Source organism: Camelina sativa, chromosome 2, assembly GCF_000633955.1.
Source record: "Camelina sativa cultivar DH55 chromosome 2, Cs, whole genome shotgun sequence".
Lineage (NCBI taxonomy): Eukaryota > Viridiplantae > Streptophyta > Magnoliopsida > Brassicales > Brassicaceae > Camelina > Camelina sativa.
Window position 1 is genome coordinate 9497942 of NC_025686.1, and position 8465 is coordinate 9506406.

Below are 8465 nucleotides of genomic sequence, written 5' to 3' on the forward strand. Positions count from 1 at the left end.
AAAAAAAAAAAAAAAAAGGACCATTGGAGTAAAACTCACATCTATTATAGAGTTCCCCTATTATAGAGGAAAAAATAGGGAAAACCATTGGAGATGGTCTAAGTGATCCAGGTGCATCAGCATCGAAGTGGGTTTGGTGGTGAAAACATGTCCAACCACAAACAACTTATGTGTTGATTAGTTCTCCAGCTAACACTCATAAACGTAGAGTTTGCAGATGGTTACGGTTGCTAAGGGCATCTCCAACCCACCTCTATATTTGCTTTTTAACTCTATTTTAGAGTACAATCTACTCCAACCCATCTCTATTTCTACCTCTATAATAGAGATTTCTATTTTTTCCTCTATATATAGAGAAACTCTATTTTTTCCTCTATAATAGAGTTGAACTTTTTTATTTATAAAATGGTCCATGAACTTTTAACACTTATATTTATGATCAAAATAAATAAAATATATATTTAAATAGTTTAATAATAATTTAATGAAGTGGAGGTTTAGTATTTAAATAATATTTATGAATGTTAAAAATTTAAATAATATCATAATTTTATGAAAGTTTCACAAATATTAAAGTAAATGGGTTAGTTTGTAACTTTTATAAGTAAAAGGTATTAATAGTAAAATAAAAAAGGAATCTCTACGGAATATTCTTTTTTAGAAGAAAAAATAGTGGAGCAAAAGTCATCTCTATAATAGAATTCCTCTATTTTAAAGGTAAAAATAGGAAAAACCATTGGAGATGGTCTAATGGTGGTATTAATCATACAAATGCTTTACACCGCTCTAGACTATTTGTTATTATTGGATTTAAAAAATTAGTTTCCGCAAGCGTTTGTAATTGCGGACATTTGCGACTATGTTGAAAAAAATAACAAATAATAACGTTATATATATATATATTTAAGTAACCATTTTCTCTGTATGACATTCTTAACCCTATTTAATTTTTAAAATTAAGTTAGTTTATGTTTATACATAATTTTGGACTGATATAAAATGTTTAAAATATCTTTTAATACTTCAGAAATTTATGTGGTCAAACGAAATCACATGTACGTTATTTCAACGGGTAATATTGGTAAAAACAAACAAAATAACTCAAAAAAGTACCTCTAAGTGGTATCCATAAGGAAAATATTGTTAAGAATATAAACAAACAATTTGGAATTGAGTTGAGTTGGAGGCAAACCAAATCTCGTTTGGATTATTTGAAGAGATTTTCTCATAATTATAGAGGCAATTTAAAAGATCTACTAGGGACGGACCTGCGCTACAGTGCGGGAGAATATTCATAGAGACATTCAGTATATAACAGATTGGAATATGTTACACTCTCGGTTCATTATAGTGCAATCAATTATATATATATATATATATTATAGTAGATTATATATTTATACAATGAATTTGGATAAAACAGTAGAAAGGAAAAATAAATGGCAGTATGATGCGTTTTGATAAAATAAACTAAATTAGATTAGAGAAAAGATTTAATATTATAATGATTTTGGATAAAATAAAATAAGAATACAAATAATGAGGAAATTGTCTTAATATTTGAAATTAAAGACATTATAATTTGTGTTAGTATTTAATTTTGGTAATTAAAAAATGATTTATATAAAGTAATGATCAGTTAAGGCCGCTACAGCGTGGAGAAATGATGAATATGTCTGCTGGAGCATATGAAAATGTTTACGTGTTATTTAGTTAAATTTTCTATGTATATAATCTTAAAAATGTTGTAAAATAATTTAATTTGTATAAAATTAATTTAACAAAAGTGTTTAAATTATTGAGAGTTATTGATATTTACATTATAAAATTATCAATGTTAGCTTTTAATAGTGAGATGGTTGTTGCAAATTTGGGAAGCTAAGCTTTAATTACTACGACTTTTTTTTTTGGTTGCGTGTAATTATCCATCTGGATCTAAGGCTGTAAAACATATTCCCGTACCAAATGGATCATGAAGAGATGCATTTAAATGGGCTTCCTTTGGGCCGAGAGCCTTTTTCTTAATTACCGATTTATGAATCGAGATCTCCATTGGAAAGACCGAAGGAGAACTGTTTTCTCATCTTCTTTCCCAAAACACAATCTCGGTTTTCTTCGATTTCCAAACCCTCGACTTTTCAAAATATATTTGACACAAACCTTTGCTGTTCTCAAGTCTGACAACTATTCTATTTATGGAACATGTTGAGATGAATTTTATCTGTTACAATTGTTTTCGGAGAAGCCCAAATTTGGAAATTCGAAGATCATTCAGATGTAGTAGTCAATCGATATCTTGATCGGCGGATTCAGTATTGGGTTTTGGTTTATTGGCCCGATCCTTGTCAATACAATTAATCTGGTAAGCTGCCTATGATTCACTCATTCATTTTATGTTATTACAGGTAGAATAAGAATACATATTTCTCGTGATTAAATCAAACATATAGTCTACAGTTTACCAATTTGTTATTATTATACCTTTCATTTGTTATATGTTTAAAGTAAATCACAGAAGTGGCAAATTTAATGAGTGTATGTATTTTGCTTTGCAATTGTATTGTATGTGATGAATATAAAATTTCTTATGTTTCCAGTGTATACAAAATTGCGATAATCGAGATGAAGAACATATACCAAATAACCGTAATGATATGTAAGTTTACATTTCCTACTGGGTTACTTATTTCATAGATGCGCTAAAGTTCTTGCAATAAGATTTTGTTCTGTATTGCATATACGACAGCACATATCATGTATTTCAGTGGAGCCATTTAACATTACATAGATCTAAAGTGTTTGGAAGAGACTACTTATTGGTTAGTGTTTCCCGAAACTCTTAACAAATAATATTGATATATTTCGTTACTTGATTTATATATAAACAAAAAATAGAATTATTTGATATGTCCATGAAAATTAATCTCAATAAACTTTTTAGATATTGGTTTTATTCAACAAATAAAAATACTACAGCAAGAAACCATAGATAATTTGAAAAATACATAAATATTTTATTAAGCCTTCAAACATAAAAATAATTCATTCATCTAGTAATCCTCTAGCCAAACACGCTTCCTTGCAAGTGTCATAGACAATACCTTCAAAAGTTCTTAAATCTTCATCACATCTTGGTCCTTTTAGAAAAGGGAAAAGAAGTTTCAAATATAAAATGACCATCAAACTTACTTGGCATATAAGATAATTCTTCTATTCCCGTTTGTTCTCTTCCGTCTTTCGAAGCATTTGTCTTTCGGATTCCATGTAAAGTACTATGGTATGTCCTCAAACGTTAGTTCTCTTGCTTCAGATGAATACTTGTTTAGATTAAACCAAGCCAAAAGCAGTGGATCTTCGATTTCTAAACACATATAAGATGAATTGTTGGAAAAAAAACACATATAAGATTAATAAGAGTACCCTAAACACATATAAGATCACATACTCATAGTCAGTAACAAATCTTCATTGTAATATCTAACTGAAATACTGTGAAATGAATAATTGATAAACCTACCGCCATATCACCTAAGACCATTTTCAATGGTCTCACCAGAGAAAATGGTATATTGTGACCAAGAATGAACAATTGTGACTTGAATCATCCAGCCAGTCTTGTATGGCTTGATTGGACAATGGCCATGGCCGCCATTTGTAAAGAGTATTGAAAGAACAAATCAAAGAAATTGTAGAAGGTATGATGAATTCAACCTAGATGACTAATGGGTATTTATAGGAAGACGTAGATCGATCACTAATTAGGTTAGTTTTAGGGTATATTCTATGGAAATTCTCTTTCAATTGAATAGTATTTGAACTGCAAATCTTTTAGTTAAAACAATTCTCGCTGCTCGAAAGTAGGATCAATTGGGTATGTATATTTGGTATGTATAATATTTGTTCATAATTGATTTTCCTAAATGGTTTCAGTGATTCGCGCGGAAGTTTGGTAAGGTATGATAATGATAAAGGTAAGATTGTGATCGAGGGCGGTTAGGAGAAGTTGGATGATGTTCGAATTGGAAATAATCGAAAGAATGCTTTTAATAGCCGGATGATCCAACTATTACTTTACGGTTTTTTCTCGCCCGTATCCGTTTACTTGATTTCGGGTTATTTTTTCAAATTGATCCGACCCATAATCGATTTTGTACTTCTCTTTTACTTATATAGGGATAAAATCAAAGATGTATTTTGCCGTTTGTCACATTACTTAATTAATACAATTTTTGGTGATGAACCAAATGCATAAAGTAATAAGCATTTTATTATAAAACTTATTTGTAAATTATTTAGTACTTTATTTTTCACTGACTTTTAAGTATTAGTCATGTTTAGTTTTTTAATCATAATAATATAATTTTTGATGTTTTTAAACATCTATATAATTATGAACTACATATAGTCATATATTATACTTCCTCTGTTTTTTTTTAATTGTCGTTTAAGATTTTTGCACACAAATTAAGGAAGCTATTAAATTTTCTGTCTTGCTTTTTATTAATATATTTTATAATTTTTTCATTGGTTGAAACTTTAAAACAGTAAGGATAAAACTGGAATATTCAACAAATATCTGCATTGAAAATCTAAAACGACAACTAATATGAAACAAAAATTAAGTCCTACAAGGACAATTAAATTAAAACAGAGGGAGTATATAATAATGTTTATTTATTGTACTCCTTGGTCTACCTATCAGTCATAAAACTTTCACCAACGCATTAAGTTTAAATGCTAAATCAATGTTCAAAACGTTTAATAAAACAACCGTCCGTTTCCACAAACTCTCGCAACCACACCGGCAACAACCGCATTTAACCCATTACTCACCCTCTAATTAATTCCACGTCAGATAAAGTTTGCCCACCTAATTTTTTAACTACATTTAAGGTATCAGGTTCGATGTGCATCGTAAAGAACATGTAAAGAACATATTGTTAGACAATAGAAATATATATATATATATATATATATATATATATATATATATATATTTCCTTTATGTCTAACACATATAACACAATTAACCGACAAGACAAATTAGTGGCCGAAGTCACTGTTTTGTAACATGCATGTGATTTTGTTTATAGTAGAAATCTAACTCAGGAAAAACAAATTCATGTTTCATCCCATTACCAACTAACACATGCATATATACAAGTTATAATACTCCATTGTCTTTTATTTTTGTTTAGTTGAATCTTCGAACGTATAGAATTGTATTATGATACAAGAAGCATCGTATATGTATGCAATTTGAGGCTTAAAGCTCAAGTAACATCAAAGTTTTCAACAAAAGAAGTATTATTCTTCTAGGAAATTTTCTTTCCTTCGGATGGAATATATATACGTCAGAAAGTATCAATCGTAAATAAAAAATATTGTAAATTTTACAAAATATATTAGTAAATGATTTGTAAATGTTTTATTCGTGGAGTGGTGGAAATAAATTATTTTTAAAGAGAAGAATATCCAAAAGAAGTGTTATATATACATAGAGACGCATACACTTGAACTAGAACGTAACGTTATTGCATAGCATCAGCAAGCACTGGCGTGAAGTCTAAAAGCGATACGATACGATAATGTTAAATATATTTTAGACGACTTTGAGTTGCACAAATAGTCCAACAAAAAAAGTAAACTTTTACATATTTAAAGATTTAAAAAGCCTCACTATTTTAGTTAATTTGTGCACGAACGTAATGCCTCTGTTTTATAGCTTCAAAATCACATGATGAAAGATGATGATTTATATTATAGAGAGGTTATGTCGATTTCTTGTTTCGCAAGACTATAAAATTAGGGTTTAGCTGATGCAATTCTAGTTTGATCTCGATCTCGAGTCTAATACACCGAGAATTTGAGGCTATGTCTCGTGTGGGACTTTAATTTATTCCATAAATCTTTATTATCTTGAAATCGGTATTCTACAACTACAAGCTATCGTATTCAGTTTCCACCTATTAACGAATATATAACTATACTTTTCCTTTCCCTTTGTTGTAGAATGAACGTATTTACCAATCATACATGTCAAATAGTGCCAAATCTTAAGCATGTCCAAAAAGTTGGATCTTTCATGATCCTAGAAAGCTGAAAGCAAGACATGGAAATAATTTTACTAAAACCTATTTTTTTTAAGAATTTAATTTGGCGGACCAAACAGCCATCTTTTGAAAAAAGCGTAATAGCTTACTTAACATATGCAAGAAAATATTATATTTTGGACTTTTTAGAAAGTAGGGTCCCATTGCCCTTTCCTTAGTTATACAAAGACTAATTTCCGTTAGTGGCTTTCCAAAATGGCTTAAGAATCAATTCTCATTGAGCTGAGTCAGCTTTTACGGAAAGGAGACTATTCGTAAAGGTCCGTTGGGGTTGGATTAATTTCTTCACTTCTACTTCTATAGCTCGACGAGTGAATTTAGTATTATCCTCTTGAAACTAATAAATTTTGAGGTCCAATGATTCGATTTTCTCCTGACATAGCTTTTGCATAATTTGAAAACACAAAAAGAAAAAACTGAGTTTTCCAAACATTTCTTTTAACCATGGTTGTAATTCTCCTTCTTCTTCTTCTTTTTTCTTTCTTTTTTTTTTCTATTTTTTTAACGTCCAGATTAGGTTACTTCAAGCACTTGAAGAGTTGTTCACTCTTCTCATAGTAAACGAATTTGTAACTCTTTTAGGTACAAAAGAGTATAACCAAATGTGATACCGGGAAAAAAAACCTTACCAATGAGAAAAGAGAAATAAAACAAAAATTCAAAAACCTATTTTAATATTAACTAATTTTTTTTTTTTAAATCATTTACCGCTACTGTAACCCATTTACTACGTCATAATCTTTTCAATTTTTTTTTTAAATAGCAAAAACAAAATGAAAATTACAATTATTTAACTAGGAAACCTAGCACTGTACTAGTTTTTCAAGTTTTGAATCTTCTGATTTTTTATAGATCGATAATATTTTAATATTTGTTAAGAGGAATATTGAAAATAAAAAATAAATATTTAAAAATTTGTCTATCTATGTGTTCTATTAACAAATGACAACTTTTCATAAACTAACATTTGCAATTGATTTAGTAAAAATTTCAAAGAAAACAAAGATAAATTCTTAGGAAATGATGAAGAAGACATGAAGATCCATATAACGTCGAAAATATGATATACAAATTTTAGAATACACCTTCTGTATTTAGAATATGTAGGGTAAACTAGTAAACTAAAANAAGAAGACATGAAGATCCATATAACGTCGAAAATATGATATACAAATTTTAGAATACACCTTCTGTATTTAGAATATGTAGGGTAAACCAGTAAACTAAAATAGCTTTGTAAAAATATATTTTCTTGTCACTAAAACTTTTTTCATTCGGTTAAAATTTGACACTAGCTAGTGATTTTATTTATTCAAATAGATTGTGGTGATTAAACAATTATTAATTGAGTGCTTACCAAATTTTCTTTCAAAAAAGTTTGAATATTTTTATTTTTGGGTGGTGTATTGGAAACTCTTAATTTTAGTTTCAAGGGAATCATAAATTTTTATTTCCAAGGATAAGTAATAATATATATAAGGTTGAACAATCATAATCATAAATCGTAGTTTTGATGATTACAAATACATTATCTCAAGAATAAAACATAGAAACTACAGGATTTAAAGAACTTTGAACCATTGGGTAGCTGGATCACACGAAGCATCCTTTGTCAAACACTTGCAAGGGTTAGCGACGACGCTGTTGTCACGTTAGTCCACGTCAAGACATAGCAACAAACCATTACTTGTCTTGAACGCCAAATGCATCTTGGTAGCTGCGATTTGTCCCAACTTAGAACACTTAGTGCCAACTCCAAGCTTCACCTTTTGTCCAGCAACATTGGGAGCTTCGACGCACATTTTATTGATCCAAAGAATGCCTTCGTTGGGGTTGAAGGTCGATGTGTCGGCTTTAGGGCATGGTCCTAATCGCAGTGTTGGTAATTTGTCTGAGGGATTATGGGTGACGCAGAGTCCAGACAATGGATGGAAGATAGCGTTCTTTGATTGCAATCCAGGTCCTGTGTATACATAAGTATTTATATGGGAAAAAAACTAGGATTCTTTATTTCGAAAAGAAAAAAACCAAAATTTGAGTTTTGAGCTAACTTTGCGAAGCTATTCATTTTTTATATAGCTTTTTCTTACCTTTAAAGGGATATTGGATTCCAGATAGTTGCTGCAAGTAAGTAGCGTTTCTCACGTCTTTCCAATTCGCATCCAAGATACCAAAAGTCTCAACCATATCCGTTTTACCGGTTCTCAAGTAATAATCTCCGGTTAACGCCCAAACCGCCCAATCCAAATCATTCTGAGCCGCCCAAGCCACCAAACAATTCATATACCGGTTTCCGCTGATGTCACGGCCACTCTCCTCAGTCCCAAACTCAGTCAACATCAAAGGAAAGCC

At 30.0% G+C, this 8465-nt stretch overlaps 1 long non-coding RNA gene across 1 annotated transcript; it reads left to right on the plus strand.

Moving 5' to 3' along the window:
- LOC104720843 lies at positions 2081-4231 on the plus strand. Its single transcript, XR_756791.2, has 4 exons — positions 2081-2362; positions 2598-2656; positions 2747-2819; positions 3931-4231. It is a non-coding gene; the product is annotated as an uncharacterized LOC104720843 (long non-coding RNA).